The sequence below is a fragment of the Oryctolagus cuniculus genome, chromosome 3, assembly GCF_051225735.1.
Source record: "Oryctolagus cuniculus isolate XC-2025 breed Fujian yellow rabbit chromosome 3, ASM5122573v1, whole genome shotgun sequence".
NCBI lineage: Eukaryota > Metazoa > Chordata > Mammalia > Lagomorpha > Leporidae > Oryctolagus > Oryctolagus cuniculus.
The window spans coordinates 50,243,157-50,261,868 of NC_142869.1; the positions used below are offsets into that span (position 1 = coordinate 50,243,157).

General features: G+C 40.2%; 1 non-coding gene across 1 annotated transcript; it reads right to left on the bottom strand.

Moving 5' to 3' along the window:
- Nucleotides 1-3,941: 3,941 nt before the first annotated feature.
- Nucleotides 3,942-12,262, bottom strand: LOC100357317 (A-kinase anchoring protein 19). Its single transcript, XR_011387190.2, has 3 exons — nt 12,125-12,262; nt 11,722-11,791; nt 3,942-4,907 (listed from the first exon to the last, which is right to left on the bottom strand). It is a non-coding gene; the product is annotated as an A-kinase anchoring protein 19 (transcript).
- Nucleotides 12,263-18,712: the final 6,450 nt, after the last annotated feature.

Here is an 18,712-nt window from a genome sequence, read left to right on the forward strand (position 1 = left end):
TCTACTGCTTTTGCAGGCCACAGCAGAGAGCTGGATCGGAAGAGGAGCAGCTGGGACTAGAACCAGAGCCCATGCGGGATGCCAGCACTTCAGGCCAGGACGTTAACCCGCTGAGCCACAGTGCCAGCCCTGACAATCATTTCTTAAAAGGTCATTACTCTGGGTTGGCAAGGGTTTGGGAAGAATAGGCACTTTTGAATATTTTTGTTAGACCTTTAAATCAGTACTTCTTTCTGAAAGATAATTTGGAAAAGTGATCCAGATTCTAAAAATATCTGTATTGGGGCCAGTGCGGTTAAAGCACTGCTTGTGATGCCAGCATCCCATATCAGAGTGCCGGTTCGAGTCCTGGCTGCTTGGCTCCTAACCCAGCTTCCTGCTAATGTATCTAGGAAGGCAGCATATGCCGGCCTAGTATTTGGGCCCCTGCCACCCATTTGGGAGACCTAGATGGAGTTTCTGCCTGCAGGCTTTGACTGGCTGAGACCTGGTTGTTGCAGCAATTTGAGGAGTGAACCAGCAGGTGGAAGATCTCTTTCTGTCTTGGAAGCAGAGCAGCCAGAACTAAAATCAGTACTCTGATATGAGATGTTGTTGTTACAAGCAGCAACTTAACCCTCTGTGTCACAAAGCTGGCAACAATAAATGTGTCTTTTAATTCTATTTTTCCATAAACTTTCTGAAGACCCATTTTTTAGTCATTAAATAATAATGTGTAAAAAAATTCAGTGACAGGGAAAAATACAGTAATCAGTCAATTTTAGTTTATTTAATGATAAACCCAAATGCGAAGAGAAATTATTCCTGAATAAAGGGATTATGAGTGATTTGATTTTTAGCTTTATCTTTGTGTTTTCCACATTGTGTAACTTTTTTGTGATGAACATATATTATTTTGTTACCACATCTTTTAAGTATTAAAAATGATTTCAGAAATCCAGACTTTTAAGATTATTTATATTTTGCATGCTTGTAATTAGAATCATAAAATTTCACAGTGGAAAGAGATCATAAAGGGGCAAGCACTTAGTGCAGAGATTGTCGCCACTTGGGATTCCGGCAGCCCATATCAGAGTAATTGGTCTGAGTCCTGCCAATTGTGCTTTGGATCTAGCTTCTTGCTAATGTGAATCCTGGGAGGAAGAAGTGATGGCTTAAGTACCTGCATGGGAGAACCAGATGGAGTTCCTGGCTCCTGGCCCTGGTCGGGTCCAGCCCTGGATATTGTAGGCACTGGGGAGTGAACCAGCAGATAGAAGATTTCTCTTTCTCTCTCTGTCTCTCAGCTTTACAAATAAATAAAAATAAATAAATAATCTTGGAAAAAACAGAAGAAAGAAACTGTAGGTATACATGGGGCTTTCAAAATGTTTATGAAAAATGTGAATTGTGAAAAACTATACATTTCAATTTTTTTCCCAGAATAAATTTAACTTTTAATTCCATTATCCACAAACATTTTGAAGCACCCTCATATTCTGGTACGAACTCTACATTTAAAGTTTGGTCTCTAGAAAATTTTTTTTTTTTTGACAGGCAGAGTGGACAGTGAGAGAGACAGAGAGAAAGGTCTTCCTTTGCCGTTGGTTCACCCTCCAATGGCCGCCGCGGCCAGTGAGCTGCGGCTGGCGCACCGCGCTGATCCGATGGCAGGAGCCAGGAGCCAGGTGCTTTTCCTGGTCTCCCATGGGGTGCAGGGCCCAAGCACCTGGGCCATCCTCCACTGCACTCCCTGGCCACAGCAGAGAGCTGGCCTGGAAGAGGGGCAACCGGGAAAGAATCCGGCGCCCCAACCGGGACTAGAACCCGGTGTGCCGGCGCCGCTAGGCGGAGGATTAGCCTAGTGAGCCGCGGCGCCGGCTGGTCTCTAGAAATTTAAGAGACATAATTTACATGATCAGTAAGACTGTTTTTTAATCACTAAAGTAATTATGGTTTCTATTTGTTACTTTTTTTTAAACCTACCTACTATGTGCCAGCTATTGAACCAGATATTAGGGATGCATATGTCAAGAGTCAGAATTCCTGCCCTTCAGGAGACTATAGAATAGAGTGGATTTGCAAAAAAAATAAAATAAAATGAACAAGCAATTAGATTATCCTGTGCCCTATCCTATGATAAAAGTACTAGTGGATGGGGGAAAGTAGGATGAGACACTGCAGAAACCCTTAGCAGGATCTGTTCAGCTCACACACTTTACGAACTACCTTCTACCTTGTGACACAGCATTGTCTGTACCATGCACCTCCTCCCCCAGTCACAGAGGGGACAAGGAGTACACGGGACCCAGCACAGAACTCGGAGACACTTGACCAGGTAGCCTGGCAGTGAGTAAATATGCTCATGTAAAGTCAGGACGGAGGTTGCACACGTAAGTAGAGAACAGAAGGCTGCTCTGCAGAACTCTGAGAGGAGAGGGGCCTGAATCCACTGGGGAAGACTCTGCTCGCAAGGTGGCTCACTGATGTGCTTGGCAAGTTGGTACTGCCCATTGACAGGAAGCCTCGATCTTCTCCACTGTGCTGCGTGAGATAGGGCAGCTGGCATTCTTGCCAATAGGCAATCCAAGAGAGCAAGGCAGAGGTGCAATACCTTTTACTACCTAGTCTAGAAGTCATATATCACCACTTTCTCCAAATTTGTTGCTAGGCCGTCTCTGATTCACAGTGGAAGGAGAATATAGAAGGCCTTCCTTTTTAACAATTGGAAAGAACCCAATAACCTGCCTAGACTAGAACTTCAACATCATAGTACTGGAAATGGTGGGAACATTATCTATAGTTGCCATTGAGAGAGGGCGACAACATGTGTCCTGGATAGGCAGGGAGGTATGTGTAAGAGAAAAAGCGAGAATGAGATTAAAATTGCTCACCTTCCTCCTACTGAGAACTACTCAGGCCAAAGGACCAGAATCTGCTCTTCAGGGAATAAGGAGTTAACTTACTTTGATTTCTATCACAATGGAATGGTTGTTCAGTTTTACATACCATGTGGAATTGGGGAAGGGCAGACTGAACCTCTTCAAATTAATCCTAAATTGAATCATAGTTCTAAAGATTTTTTAAGACTTGTGGCTGAAGATTAAAGACTTAGTCTTAAAACTTAGGACTGTGGAGAGTCTATAGTTTTCTTGGAATAATGCTAACCTTGATGGATGTCTACCTTCGGCATCAAAGGCACACTGATCCCTAACTCTGCTACTTGTACAGATTCTATGTTTCTAGGGCAAAAACATATACTATTAAAATTAGAATTGGCACTGAAATCCTTATATGGCTCCTGGACAAAGGAACTAGTCCATTTCTGGCTTCATGTGCATAGCAAATTAACTGTGGAGAGAATAGCAGTTAATCCAATTCCAGGATTCTCAGGTGTGGGTTCTTAAGGAGCTGAATACATATTTTAGATGTTCATAGAATTAAAAAAGATCTCTTCAGGACAGGGTTGAGTTCTGTGTTTTGTTTTAATGTATTCTCACAAATTTAAAGAAATATGCTCACCACAGTTCTCAGAGTTGAGAAACTGAGAGAGCTAATTAAATAAAATTAATTCACCTCGAGGGCCCCAGAGTCAATGGAGGCAAATGATCCCCAGTTACAAGGTTAAAAAAGTAAAGGAGAAGAACCAGGGCAAGAACAGCTGGGAGGGGTTTTCTGAGGACATCTGAAGGTCAGTTCAGATGAGGCTAAAGGGCGGGAGATTTTATGCAGCTAAATCAGAAAATCAAGACAACAAAAGGGGGAGTGTGACGTTCACACAGTCAACTAAAGCACACAGGAAAGAATCAGACGTGGGGCTCAATGTGACTATAGTGACCCCTGCTGGGGCTTTTCTTTGTATTTGTTTCAATTTACCAACTTCAACCAGGGCTTGAGAAAGCATTAAGTAAAATTTTCATAGAATAATTGAGCTTGAAAGTTGGGGTAGAGCTTAGAAGACATTTGGCATTATCTCTTTATTTCATAGTTGATGAAACTGGCCTTTGACTTGCTTTAGTTCACAAAGGTGGGATTATTACAATGTAAAGGCTTCTCAATTCTTGGACCTGTTTATACATATGGAGTTGTAAAATAAAAGTATTTATAACATACAAAATTAGATCAGGTAAAGGCTCGGGTACTTACACTGATTTTAAAGCTATTTTATCTGGTTAACAAAAACTCAATTTTGCTTAAAAGGGATAACTTATTGATATTCAAACAGCCTTCATGTTTTCCTTCTTAGCTTTTATGAGTTTATACACCCTGTATCAGACTCAAATATGTTTTTGGAATCAGTTGTTCTGTCCTTCACCTGGTTACTAACATTCCCCACCTCTGCCATTTTAATTTTCTGAAATATTTCTTAAGTAGCATACTCAAGCCCTTTCCCATTTTCCACCTCCAAATGCTGTTGATTAGGTATTACAAAACATACACACACACACACACACACACATACACACAAGTCTTGTACTGGGATTTTCTGGAAAGCCTGACTCTGATTCTCACCTTCAACTGAGTGCCCCGGCTCGCCCCTTCCTGAGTGCTCTTCACGTCTTCATCTCCCTTCAGTCAACCGCCAGTTCTCTATATCCACCGCGCAAACCAGATTCCCAGAGATACCACGACCATGAGGTTTGTGTCATCATTCTCCTGTCACTGTCCTGGAAGGCAGAATCCTAGTCTCGTCTCAGATCTTCAGTAGTTCTGGAAGCTTCAATAAAGCCACTTCGTTCCTTCCACATTTCAGTTCTCTCATCTTGAAAACACGCCACATTGGCCACAGGTACCTCACAGCGTTTCTGGGGGCAGCTCGGCAATCTCCTCCTCCCCCACTATTCAAGCAGGCAGCTGAAATCTCTGTGCTTCTGCAATTCTTTTGCACGGGGAAAGCTTAATCTGTATGAGGTTTAAAACCTTCCACCCTGGAGAAGAAAGGGCAAAGGGGGGCTTTGAGTGAAGGGAACAAGATAGACGTGTGTCCCACACACACTGGGAAGCGTACAGAGGCTTACTGGTTTCATGACCCACTCTGAGGCTGTCTTTGAAAGCTGTGGCAAGACCTTAGGGTGGAAGGCTTCACACACACACACACACACACACACACACACACCTTCCTACTTTGCCTGGCAGAGAGAGGGGAAGAGACAGACAGTGTGCTTCAGAAGTAGAGATCTACATTGATTCATGGGCAAGGAGCTAGCTGGCAAAGGAATCAGAGACTTGAAAAGTAAGGTTATGAAATTGGTTCAAGTGCTATCTGAGGAAAAGTTTTAGGACAGGCCTCTCAGAATGGTCATTGAGGGTATTTGTGTCCTAAATGGATACTTACTAAAAGGCATTGGCTGTAAAAAAGAGACTTTCAATAATCAGGTAAGCATATGGCCAATCCTATGGGGGCCAGTTTCCTAGCCATCCTGATGCTTGTCAATGGGCTACTGAACATAGTTGTACTAGAACCAAGAGTGTTGATTATTTGTGGGATTAAGAATACAGGATTCTTGGGAGCAGTGCTGTGGTGTAGCAGGTTGAGCTGCCACTTCTAGTGCTGGCATCATATGTGGGAGCTGGTTCCAGTCCTGGTTGCTCCACTTCTGAACCAGCCCCCTGCTAATGTGCCTGGGAAAGCAACAGAGGATGGCCCAAGTCCTTGGGTTCCTGCACCCATATGGGAGACCTGGAGGAGGCTCCTGGCTCGTGGCTTAAGATCATCCTAGCTCCAGCCATTGCAGCCATTTGGGATGTGGACCAGCTGATGGAAAACTTCTCTCTTTGCCTCACCCTCTGCCTGTAACTCTGCCTCACAAATAAATAAATCTCTAAAAAAAATTACAGGATTCTCTTCACTGAAGCTGGTGTGGGTACTATCACCAGCAAGTACCCAACACTGAGCTACTAAAAGGGTGCTATTCCCAAGCCCTGCTACCCAGCGGATGGCAGATGGACTATACTGGATCTCTGTTATCACAGAAGAAACGATGATATGAATATGCACTTGCCTGCTCTCCCCAAAATGTTTCTTCTAGCACTTCTTTCCATGGACTTAGGGATTCACTTTCTTAAAACTTCATGAGATACTACTTCTGAAATTCATTTAAAGAATCAGAATTGGAGAAATGCTTTCAAGCTTATAGGAAGAAGCTGGCTTGATACAGGGTGTAATGATCTATCGATGGCTTATTTATGTTGGCACTTGTGATACTGGGGAGCTGTCCCACAAGCTACAGTATATTCTCTGAGTGAACAACCAATACATAATGTTATTTTTTCCATAGCCAGACTACTTAGATTTAAGAACCAAAATGTAGATGTTGTAGGGGCTCCTTCATATATTTTTTAAAGCTTTATTTATTTATTTGAAAGACAAAGTTACAGAGAAAGAAAGACAGAGATCTTTCATCCATTGTTCACTCCCCAAATAGCCGCAACAGCCAGAGCTGGGCTGATCCAAAGCCAGGAGCCAGGAGCTTCTTCCGGGCCTCCCATGTGGGTGCAGGGGCCCAAGGACTTGAGCCATCCTCTGCTGCTTTCTCAGGCACAGTAGCAGGGAGATGGATGGGAAGTGGAGCAGCCAGGACAAAACAGCGCCCATATGGGACACTGCACTGTAGGTGGTGGCTTTACCTGCTATGCCACAGTGCCGGCCCCATATTTTTTCTTAATGCCTACTCACAAAACTTTTGTCCCATCCCTACAGTACTGTGCTGTGAGTTTCTGACAGCAAATACTTCTTCCAGGAAACACCAGAACAGTTCCACTGAATGGAAGCTGAGACTGTCACACCAGCCACCTAGGGCTTCTCATGCGCTAAACCCATAAGGAAAGAGGGGGATGACTGCATTGGCCAGGGCAATTAATCCCAATTATAGAGTGAGAAAAGGGCTAGTATTTCAGAGTGGAGGGAGGGGGGAGTGGGTCTGGAAGTCAAGGGCTTCTTACTCTCATATCTACAGTAAAAGTTACCAGAATATTAAAGCAAACTAAGCCAAGCAAGAAGCACTAACAGTTCAGGTATTTTTAGGAATGAAGGTTTAAGTCACCCTAATTGATAAAGAATCACAACTAGCTGAAGTATTAGTTGAGGGCAAAAGAAATTGGAAAGGGAGTGGAAGAAGAAGTTGCAAATACAAACTAAGGCCTCATAACTGCATATAAATTTGGACTGTAATCATTTTTACTTTCCAACTTTTCTCCCTTCCTCTTCTTCATTGAGATCTTCCAGGATTTCAGTTTCATTATGGAATAGGCACCAGTTTGGAAGCACTGGATAATGGGGAATGAACTCTGACAGGATTCACCAGCCTCCCACAAGTCAACTGCCAGGGGTGAAATTATTACAGGTCATCAGGCGAAGAGAGACAGATTACCAGACAGGGCAGGAAGATTACTTCTCAACAACTACCGAGAAGTAGGATGTGGAGATTGAAGCTAGTCAGATTCATTAAAACCTACCTATTTCCAATCTCAGAGTTCCACTCTCCTAACTGATACCTAGCACAGTTGCATCATATTGCAGAAAACTGCAGAAGCAACCTGAGGTTTATGGCTTTGGAGACTTCAGCCCCACTTGTAGAACACATAAGATCTTCTTTTAGGTAATCAAGGAAGCTTCCTGATTCTCTGACAGTGCCTTGAGCTAAGCATGCAATTCCCTAAGTCTGCCATTTTCTTTCTGTAAGCTTCCCAGTGTGATCAGAACTACCCCCGCACGCCTCATAAGGAGCACCGTAACACTGCACTGCAACAGCCACTTAGTCTCCTAGAGCCCAGCCATTGAACGGCACCTGCTGAGAGGCAACAGGCGGTAATAACGTAAGGGATGTTTTGTCAGGGCCTGGTACAGACAACCAGCATCCTGGTTCTCCCTGGCAGTGAGGTCATTATGGATTTCCTGTCTAACCTGTGTGTATGGTTGTGCCCACGATGGGCTCATACAAGTGGTCAGCTGCGTGGAAGGAAAGGGAACACAAATGAAGGAAAGTGCATTGTGATCTTACAGTTAGTAGCTAAAAGAGCTCTGCCAAATGCCAGGGAGTGAACTGGATTGTGTGAGCTGCCTTGTTCCCTCTCCACTACATGACCGGTGGGCACTCTCTTTGTTAAGGTGCTAAATGTGAAATAAACTATTTCTTGGAGTCCCGAGTACTGACCCCATATTTCTCATAGAAACTATGCTATAAATAATGGGTAAGTTTCCAAACTAATTCCTCAAAGCCTATTTGACTTAAAAGGTTACTAAAATACACTGCTATCTTTTGCTATTACCAAAGATAGTAAATTTCTGGCAAAATTATGATTAGGATTTAATTGAATAACCAGGAAACTCAATTACCATCCAGACATCATTTCTATGATACAGTATATCTTAAGTATATTATGAGACATTAAAGACACCCCCCCCCCCCTTTTCTTCCCACTCAAGCATATACATCCTTCCTTGATATCTATGGCTAAAAGGGAATCCTCTCTCCTGGTCACTTCCCAGCAGTGCCACGTGGTCTGGTGAAAAAGGAACCACTCTTGAGTAGTCATTGTCAGGGCCTGCTCAGCTGGACATTACACAATGTACACCTGTAAAGAAACATCGCAGAAGGGCTGCTGGTGTAGCTGGTTGAGGCTGCCCAGGATACTGGCATGCTAACGTGAGTCCCGGCTGCTCTCCTCCCAATGCAGCTTCCTACTAATGTGCCAGGGAAAGCAGTGGAAGATGGACCACGTGCTTGTGCCACCCACCTGGGAGACCCAGAGGAAATTCCAGGCTCCTGGATGTGCCTGGCCAGCCCCAGCCATTGCAGCCATTTGTGGAGGGAACCAGAGGATGGAAGATTTCTCTCTGTTTCTCCCTCTCTGTGACTCTGCCTTCCAAAAAAATAAACAAATATGCAAAAAAGAAACATCACATGGTATCCCATAAATATGCACAATTTTATACATGTTTAAAATGTTTGTAAAATAAAAATAATTCTAAAATTACAGAAAACAAGAAAAGAAAAAAGAAGGGCTCCTGGTTTCCTGGGAATGCTGGCAGCGGGACTGGGAAGCAGAAGATGAGTTTTACAGTCGGCTGACTAGGACGATGAAACGAGTTTTTCAGAGCCGCTTTAATGCAGTGTATGCATACTGACCCCTTAATCGGAGGCCACTGGGGACAATCTTCATTCCATTTGTTCTGAGAACAAATGTTCCTTTTTTTCAAACACACCCTTTACTTCTTTCACAATCAATATTTTACAGAATGCTAAGGGATGTGTCAAGGGCCACTCAGCAATAAGTGTCGAAACCAAGGTTCAAAGTTAGGTCTGTTCTTTCTTCTATTTCTCTAGTACTGTCAAGGAAAATACAGTCACTTTAAAAACAGTCTGCAAGAAGCGTTTTCCACCAATTTATCACAGTAAATGAAACTATATTTCCTGCCCATTTTAATTTTTGAGGGCCATGATCTTTGAAATTGGCTGGCCAATTAAATCAGATCAATTAAATCAGATTGTCTGAGGGCAGGCTTTTGTTTAAAGTTCCCCATTTGATTCTCACTTACTCGCAGGGTTGAAAACCACTGGTGAAGTATGATAGAAAGAAAACAGCATTGGACACGTAGGCCTAGGCTTGAGGTCAGGATCCACAACTAACTGGCTGTGTGGCTCAGAGCCAGGTACTCAGCTGCTTTAAGAGGAAAGAAATAAGTGTTCTTATCAACACGTACAAAAGTATGGGAGATAATGTATATGCTGAATAGCCTAAATCAGCCATTCCACAAAGATACATGTGGCAAAACATCATATTGTGGATCATAAATACATATAATTTTTACTTGTCAATTAAAACATTTAAAAATATGCTAAGGAAAATGTATGAGTATTACAAATGCATTCATTGGAGCAGCTCACATTTTGTCTGGCATATGACAGCAACAGTAAGTGGTAGCATTAGTACTTGGAGACTGCTATTGTGGAAAGAAAATGGACTTGAAGTTGGATAGACCTGGTTTCAAATCCCTGTGGTACCTTTTCAGTGTTTGGTAAATTACATGTTCTGTGCTTCAGTTTCCTAATTTTAACATTTTTAAAAAGATTTACTTATTTATTTGAAAAGCAGAGTTATAGAGCTAGGAGAGAAAGAGAGATCTTCCATCTACTGGTTCACTCCCTAAATGGCCACAATGGCTGGAGCTACGTAGGCCAAAGCCAGGAGTCTGTATCTCCATCTGGATCTCCTATGTATATGCCAGAGGCACAAGTACTTGAGCTGTCTTTTGCTACCTTCCCAGGCATATTAGCAGGTAGCTGTATTGGAAGTGGAGAGGCCGGGACTTGGAACAGAGCCCATACGCCATGCCTATGTCACAGGTGGCAGCTTAACCAGCTCTACCAGCAGAACAGTGGCCCCAGTGGTTCAAGTAATTCCTGTCTTAGAAAATTGCTGTGAGGACTTTAAAAATCAATGCTTGTAAAAAACACCTAGTACATTCCTACTAGTGTATGCAACTCAGCTATGCTAGCAAAACTGCAGTTGAAAACAATCATAGAATATTCCTTACATTTAGAAATGTTCTATTTTAGCTGTGGAAATGTGTGGGTTAAGTTTGATATACTGCTGTGTTTAGTACAATAAATGTATATAACTAGTACAGATGCTACACTATTCCTTTCTATTGCATAGACCAAAGCCTGACGATTTGGCGGCTGAGTCTGCCGAAGAGGCTTATTCAAGAGAGGGGACACGGACCTGATGGGGTCAGTGAGCCGAAATAGAAAGCAGCCATCTGGACTCTCCCAGCCAGGCTGAGGAGGAGTTGTTACCTGGGCCTGACCCCAAGTGCAGAGCAAAGTGACCCAGAACACAAGGTGAAGCCAAGCCAGACTGTTAGCACTGCCTTTATGAAACAGTCTAGAACAGTCCATCACCTTGTGTTGTCAATGCTGTGGTAGTAAGGGTTTGCTATCAGGATGGAATGTGTCAGCAGTGTTAAAACAAACACTCCTACTTCATCTTGAGAACAAAGTCTATAAATAGGAGATCTGGACGTGGCTCACACCAGACCCTTGTATAATATCCATCTTCACCTGGCACGTAGGGCTGAAGAACCTGGAACCACGCCTGACATACACAAGGTACTCAATAAGTGTTCCTTGAATTGAATGACCCATGTCCTTGGCCTGGAGCACTTCCTTGAATGGAACTAGATGTTAACATTTATTGGGTCTTACCAAGGCCTGGCCCTGTATTAGGCACTTTATATAGAGATCACCTCATTCACTTGGCAAGCTCCTGCCCATCCTTCAAGATCTAGCTCAAATGTCATCAATTCTGTTAAACCTCCTTGACTCCCTCCCGCAGAGTCCTCTGTGCCTTCTGCGTGACAGCTCCTCGCTCAACCTTCAGAAGAGCTCTTACCACTTTCTACTTTAACATATCTGATTACAAGTCCGTCTCCCTCACTGCAATGTGAGGTCATTAGGGGCATCACGTCTGTCTGTCTTTCTGTTTTGGTCAGTATACTTAGCACAGAACCTGATGAAACTAATTTTTAAAACTCTTGTAATTTTGATGACTAAAGAATGATCCTCATGGAATATTTTCATTCACTGAACCACATCCTAGTTCACATACCTAGGCATAAAGTCAGCTAATATGTTTACATAAGTGAGGAAGAAGGACAACTTTTACATAATGCAGGAAGAATGAATTCTGCACATCTGCACATTCACAGGAAGTGCCCAATATGTTCCCATTTTCACCTACCTTGGAACCAAACTGGTGTTCTCAGGATAGCTATTCTACCTGGCAACTATCTACTGGCAGGTCCAACAGACTGCAACAAAAGTAGAGAAGAACAAGAGGATTTTTATATAAATACACACACATAGAGCTCATTTTTCACTGTAGTATCATAGATACATCATAATAGAAATATTAAATGCAAATATAGCTGCTCAATATATGATGGCATTGCGTCCTGATAAACCCACCAAAAACTGACAATACCATGAGTGCATTTAACAAACCCAACTTACTGAACATCATAGCTTAACCTCACCTGTTTTACAGGCGTTCAGAACACTGAGCCTACAATCAAACAAAAACATCCAACACAAAGCCTATTTTATATTAAATTGTTGAGTATCTCACGTAATTTATTGAATACCTGTATTCTCAAAATGCCAGAAGCCCAGCACACTGTGGAGTATGGGCTGAATCTGCTTGTGACAGTGGGGCTGACAGGAGCTGCACTTTCTGCTGCTGCCCAACCTCGTGAGACAGTAGTGCACCATGTAGTGCCAATCTGGGAAAAGATCAAGATGCACAATTCAAACTACGGTTTCTACTGAATACATATCACTTCCACACCACTTTAAAGTGGAAAAAGAGTAAGGCAAACCATTGTTAGTCTGTTTAAGACAGAGAAATAACACTTGTCTTACAGAGTTTGGGAGGATAAACTAAGAAAATGTGTACAAAGAGCTGGATACAGTTTCTAATCCATTGCCAGTTAAAAACCAGGTGGCAGTTTTCGTGGCAGTCGTGGGTTCAGTGACCTGCACTAGACCACGTTCTATTAACCTCCCAGTTCTCTGACTCTCTTGCTCCTACTGAATTTGTGGAGCAGGAAGCTGAGTGAGAAAAACTCCTTGACTCCCAGGAGTCTGGCATGAGTATCAGGTTGAATGGTGGTGCCACTTACTGAAATGGAGATTGGGTGGGGAGGAGGCGATTGGTAAATCCAGAGTTCTATCTTGGACATGGTAAACTGAAGTGTCTAGCCACTATCCAAAAGGATGGAAAGAAGACTATTGGAGCAAACATCCGAAAAGATGTACTATTAAAGGTCATGGAATTGAATGAAATACCTATGGAGAAAGCATACATGTAATAAAGCATAGCTTTTCCTTTTCTCATAGTTATAAACTGATTGTTCTATATACTAAGAGAAAAGGCAAACTATAGAACACATTCCATATCAGAGAGCCAGTTCAAGTTTCAGCTACTCTGTTTCTGGTCCAGTCCCCTGCTAACGAACCTAGGAGGCAGGGAATGAGGGCTCCAGTACTTTAGTTCCTACCACCCATGTGGGAGACTCAGATGGAGTTTCAGGCTCCAGGCTTCAGCCTAGCCCATCCACCACTGTTGTGGGCATTTGAGGGGTAAACCAGCAGATTAAACATTCTCATTCTTATTCTCATTCTCTCTCCCTCTCCCTCCCTTTCTAACAAATAGATCTTTAAAAAAATGTAGGGGTAAGGAAAATATTATAAATACACATAGTTGTTAGCAGTGGCTCTCAACTGGAGAGAGTTTGTTTCTCAGGGAACATTTGGTAATGTTGGAGACATTTTTGGTAGGCATTACTTGGGGAGAATTGTAGAACTCTAGTAAGTTGAACCAAGGGTACTGACAAACATCTTACAAAGCAAAACAAATAACTATTCAGCTCAAAATGTCAACAGTGCTGAAGTTAAGAAATACTGATCTGTACAAGGAAATGGAGATTATAAATTTATGCATAAATATACAAGACTCTTAATAGAAAACTGACTACTAAGGCAAAATAATGACAATACGTTAAGAAATTTACAACCTAGGTAGAGGTAAAATGCATGATGGTAATCACACAAAGTGTGAGAGTGGTAAAATGAAGTATTTTATTTCAAGCTTTAACACTATGTGTGAAGCAGTAAAATATCATCTGAAGGTAGACTATTATGAGCTAAAGATAAATATTATAAACTTTAGAATAGCAACTATAGGGGCCAGCGCTGTGGCACGGTGGGTGAGGCCACCGCCTGCAGTGCCGGCATCCCATACGGGTGCTGGTTCGAATCCCAGCTGCTCCTCTTCCAATCCAGCTCTCCGCTATGGCCTGAGAAAGCAGTAGAAGATGGCCCAAATCCTTGGGCCCCTGCTACCACATGGGAGACCTGGAAGAAGCTCCTGGCTCCTGGCTTCAGATCAGCTCAGCTCTAGCCATTGCGGCCATTTGGGGAGTGAACCAGCAGATGGAAGAACTCTCTCTCTGTCTCTCTCTGCCTCTCTATAACTCTGCCTTTCAAATTAATAAGTAAATAAATCTTTAAAAAAGAATAACAAGAATTCAATAAAACAATAAGGCATTGCATATACATACACAATGCAGATAAAATGAATTACTATAAAGCACAAACTGACAGAAGGTAGAAAAACAGAAAAATGGAACAAAGAACAGAAGGGACAAATACAAAACAATTCAAATACATTGATAATTATAGTAAATTAAATGTAAATTATCTAGGCAACCTAATTAGAGACAGAAGTTGAAAGACTGAATAAAAATCATGGCCCCAAATGCACATGTCTACATATGTATATGAAATCAAAGTTGAAAATAGAGACACAGATAGGCTGAAAGTGCATGGAAGAGGATTTGCCATACAAACACCGATCCTAAGACAGACAGAATGGCTACATTAATATAAAACACAGCAGCTATGAGTATACAGAATATTACAAGAGATGAAGAGGGAGAATTCACAATGCTAAAATAGTTGTTTAATTTATCACAACAATGTAACAACTATATGTATGCACCTAATACAATGTAACAATGTAGTAACAAACATATGTATACACCTAATACAGAGCTTCCAAATAATGCAAAAAATGACAGAACTGAAAAGAGAAATAGTTCAATCCATCATCATAGTTGGAGAGACTTCACTCCTCTCTTAGGAACTGATATGAGTAGATAGAAACTAAGGATATCCACAAGGATATATAAATTTCATGGAAAATTCACATTATCTTCTAGCCCATTTTTTCTATGAGGTTCTGAAGCCCTCGTGTACCAGGAATCTTCAACAAGGTTACTGACAGATGTGTATTTTGAAAAAACTTCCCATGGGTTTAATTTTATTCATTAGAATAAACTTTTATTGATTTTAAAATGATTTATTTATACTTGAAAGGCAGAATGATATAGGCAGAGGGAGAGATCTTCAATCTGCTGGTTTACTCCTTAAATGTCTGCAACAACCAGCACTGGGCCTGGCTGAAGCCAGTAGTCTGGAACTCCATCCTGATCTCCCACATGGGTAACAGGGATCCACGCACTTGAACCATCCTGTGCTGCTTCCCAGGCACACTAGCACAGAGCTGGATCAAAAGTGGAGCAGCCAGGACTTGAACCAGCACCCACATGGGATGCTGGCACTGCAAGTTACCTGTTAGGCCAAAGTGCCAGCCCCTCAAATTATTTTTTTAGCCCATAGCTCAAAAATAACTCATAGATCAAGGAAATTAGCAAGAAAAAAATTTATTGTATAGGGCTTTGTTTGAGGTTTTCTTTGCCATGCTGAAATTTATTTATTTATTTATTTATTTTACCTAGGCACATGAATCAGACTGTAATAGAAAAGACTGAAAAATATGCCAAGATGGTTTTAAATAATTTAAATTTCATGACAAAGTAACCTCAAACAAATTAATGAACATACATATGTTTAGAATGTCTTGCATCCCACTTCAAAATTTACATCTTGATGTATAATAATTACTTACATTTCCCTCTCATAATTTTTGGTTCCATTTTTGAGATTTAAATATATAAATATATATAATATATAAATATATAATAAATATATAATATATATTTAATATATTATATATTATATTATATATAATAATATATAATTATATAATATAATATATAATATATTACATATATAATATAATATATAATATATTATATATTATATATAATAATATATAATATATATAAAAATTTGATAAATTCAAAATTATCCCTGCCTTCATGGGACCTACCATCTGCAGCCAGTGCTATGTTTGGCTATTTCTTTTTCCCAATACCATTTATAAATAGTCCCTCTATGTAAAGTTCTAACTTAAGATGAAACTTTTATCACTTATGTAGTTTTCCTACATAACTAAGTCTATTTTTCACTGTTTTTCTTGATCTTTTGATTCTTTCTTGACACATTGCTTTAAATTATTATGCTTTAAAATATGTTCATTTCTATTAATGCTATCTCCTCTTATTTCTTTTCCATATCAAAATTTCCTATCTTGAAATGCTCATTTAAAAATCTATTGAGATTAAAAATATTTATTTTTAAGGCAGAGGGACAGGGAGACAGAGACAGGAGGGGGCTGGGGAGAGTGTGACAGTGTGTGCTTCCATCCAATGGTTCACTCTCCAAATGCCCACAACAGTTGGGGCTGTGCTGGTCCTGGGCCAGGACTAAGGCAGAGAACTCAATCCAGTTCTTCCATGTGGGTGGCAGGAATCCAATTACTTGAGTCATCACTATTGCCTCCTTGGGTCTGCATTAACAGGAAGCTGGAATCAGAAGCCAGTGTGGAGAATTGAACCAGGGGACTCCAATATAGCACATGGATGTTCTAATCTGTATGTTAACTGCTAGGTCAGACACCTGCTCCCCATCTTTATTTTTCATTTATAGGCAGTTTTCAGTGAAAAGTCGTGGATTTATATTACTAAATCTATTGTTTTGCTATTTTTGCTTAACTTCTGATGTTTTTTCAGCTTTTTTGGGGGAGTTTTTGTCTATTTTTTAGTGCCAGCTAAGTAATCTTCCATCAAGCTTATTGACTTCATGGCTCAAATACTTTATATCCTTACCAACTTTTAACCGCGTGGCCCATGAAGTGATCTGAAATATTCCACTACTGTTTGTTTCTTAGCATTTCTTCCTGTAGTTCTATAGTTTTTCTTTGTGTTTTAATTATGACATCAGTATCTTAAGATTTATGAAAGATACATACTCTCTGCAGATTATTTTCTTTACTATGTAAAATTTCCTTCATCTTGTTTGATACTTTCTGCCTTAAATTCTTGTCTAGGACTAATATCATGGCCATATTTTTTTTCTATTAGCCTTTGCCAAGTATATCTTTTCCCACTTTTTCTTTCTAGCTTTCCATTTTGTTTTATACCTGTCTCTTGTGTACAGAGACACATGTATATCCATCCGTCTCCTTACAAAAGTTCAATTTCAATATTAAAGATGGATAGTATATACTAACATGGGTGATATAAATATTGTTAAGGACTATGGCATTACTGTGATTATGCTGAAATTATTCTAATATTCATGAAGCTCCTAGTAACAGGTACTGTTATTGGCACTTGATAGTACTGTCATATTTAGTTCTCACAATTTGACTAATGCTTCCATTTTGCAAATGAGGAAATATAGGTTAACTAATCTGTCCAAACTCAGAAAGCTTGTAAGACACTGTCTGAAGAACAGGCCTTGTTTACCCAAAGGCTTTTGCGTGGGAAGGATCTATAATCCTGTTTCTGGTTTCCTATCTGTATTCTACTCCCCACTCTTGTCTCCCACGTGTACAAACGATTCCAACTACATGCAAGAAACTATTAGTTTGGCCTGTAGTCCATCCATTCCATAATTTTTCACTTTCTAAAGTGTTATTTTGTAATTACTGTCCACCACACTCTGGGGGCAGGATGTTTTACATAACTATATAAACTGTTTACCCATAGTTGAATAGTGGGTGTTCACAGTATTTGACGAAATGAAAGTCTAAGTAAGGAGTTTTCACCATACCACATTTTATCAAATTTTTGAGTTTCACTTGTTTTTCCCAAAATATTTCTACTCTGAATTTGAATGGAGATAAAAATTAAATTTCTGTTCTTAAGAATTAAGGTAGTGAATTTTATTATATTACTTGGGATTTAAATTCATTGTGTCATGTAAAAATTTCCAATATATAACACAGATTTTGAGTATCAATTATAGTAGTGCAGTGCTTATAGATTGCATTCAGTAAAATTCTACATGAGACATAGAAAGAGGGGGAGTGAGAGAGAGGGGATATACATAAAAACAGAGTTCAAGGTTTAAGCTGAAGTCCTTATGACCTTAGAAAAATTGACAGCAAAACTGATGTAGTTCTTAAAGTTTCCAGCAGGGGCCAGAATGTTCCTGTTAAATCTAATTAATTGAAATTTTAAAAAAATTGTAATTCAAGGTTGTATCTATTTTTAAACCAATTAGAAAGCCAAAAGACAATCCTTTATGGTTAAAGTTCCTAGAAACTACTGACTTACTAATTTTAAATGTCAAGAATATATATAATTTAAAATATTGAAGATTGAGTCAAATGGTGACATTCTATAACAAAAGGCTGACCCCAGTTTCTGAGTCAATGGACCTCCAAAGTACATTTATTCAGCATACACTAAAATCCCTCCACTGATTGCCAAAAGCAGGTCAATGAGTCTTTCAGTTGCCAAGCCAGACCATGGACTGAGTCCAAGAACAAAGGGCACCACAGTGGCACTGACTCAGGAAATTGAGTGCTGACCTTGTTAATTTTAGAACATTAAAAATATGTATATTAACATAAAGAAGTACGTGGTGCTTCAACAGTATTTCAATGCAAATTGTTTTTGTAAATTAAGCAAAATGTTCTTAATTCTAAATGAAGTCATACAACCTCTTTTTTTGGGTCTTACTTTCCCTATCTCTTTATGAGTAGGTTAGATAAAATAATATTAAAATCCTTACGGTCATAAAATTATATTTTTTTTCCTTAGGTAAAATATTATAATTTTTTTGTCTCCAATTCCTGGCATAGTACCTATCACAAACCAGGTGCTCAGTAAGTGTAAAAAACAAACAAATAAATAAATGAACAAATTAATATGTTTAAAGGGTTCTTTCTAGGAATTTACAGAATTGGGTAACAGAGT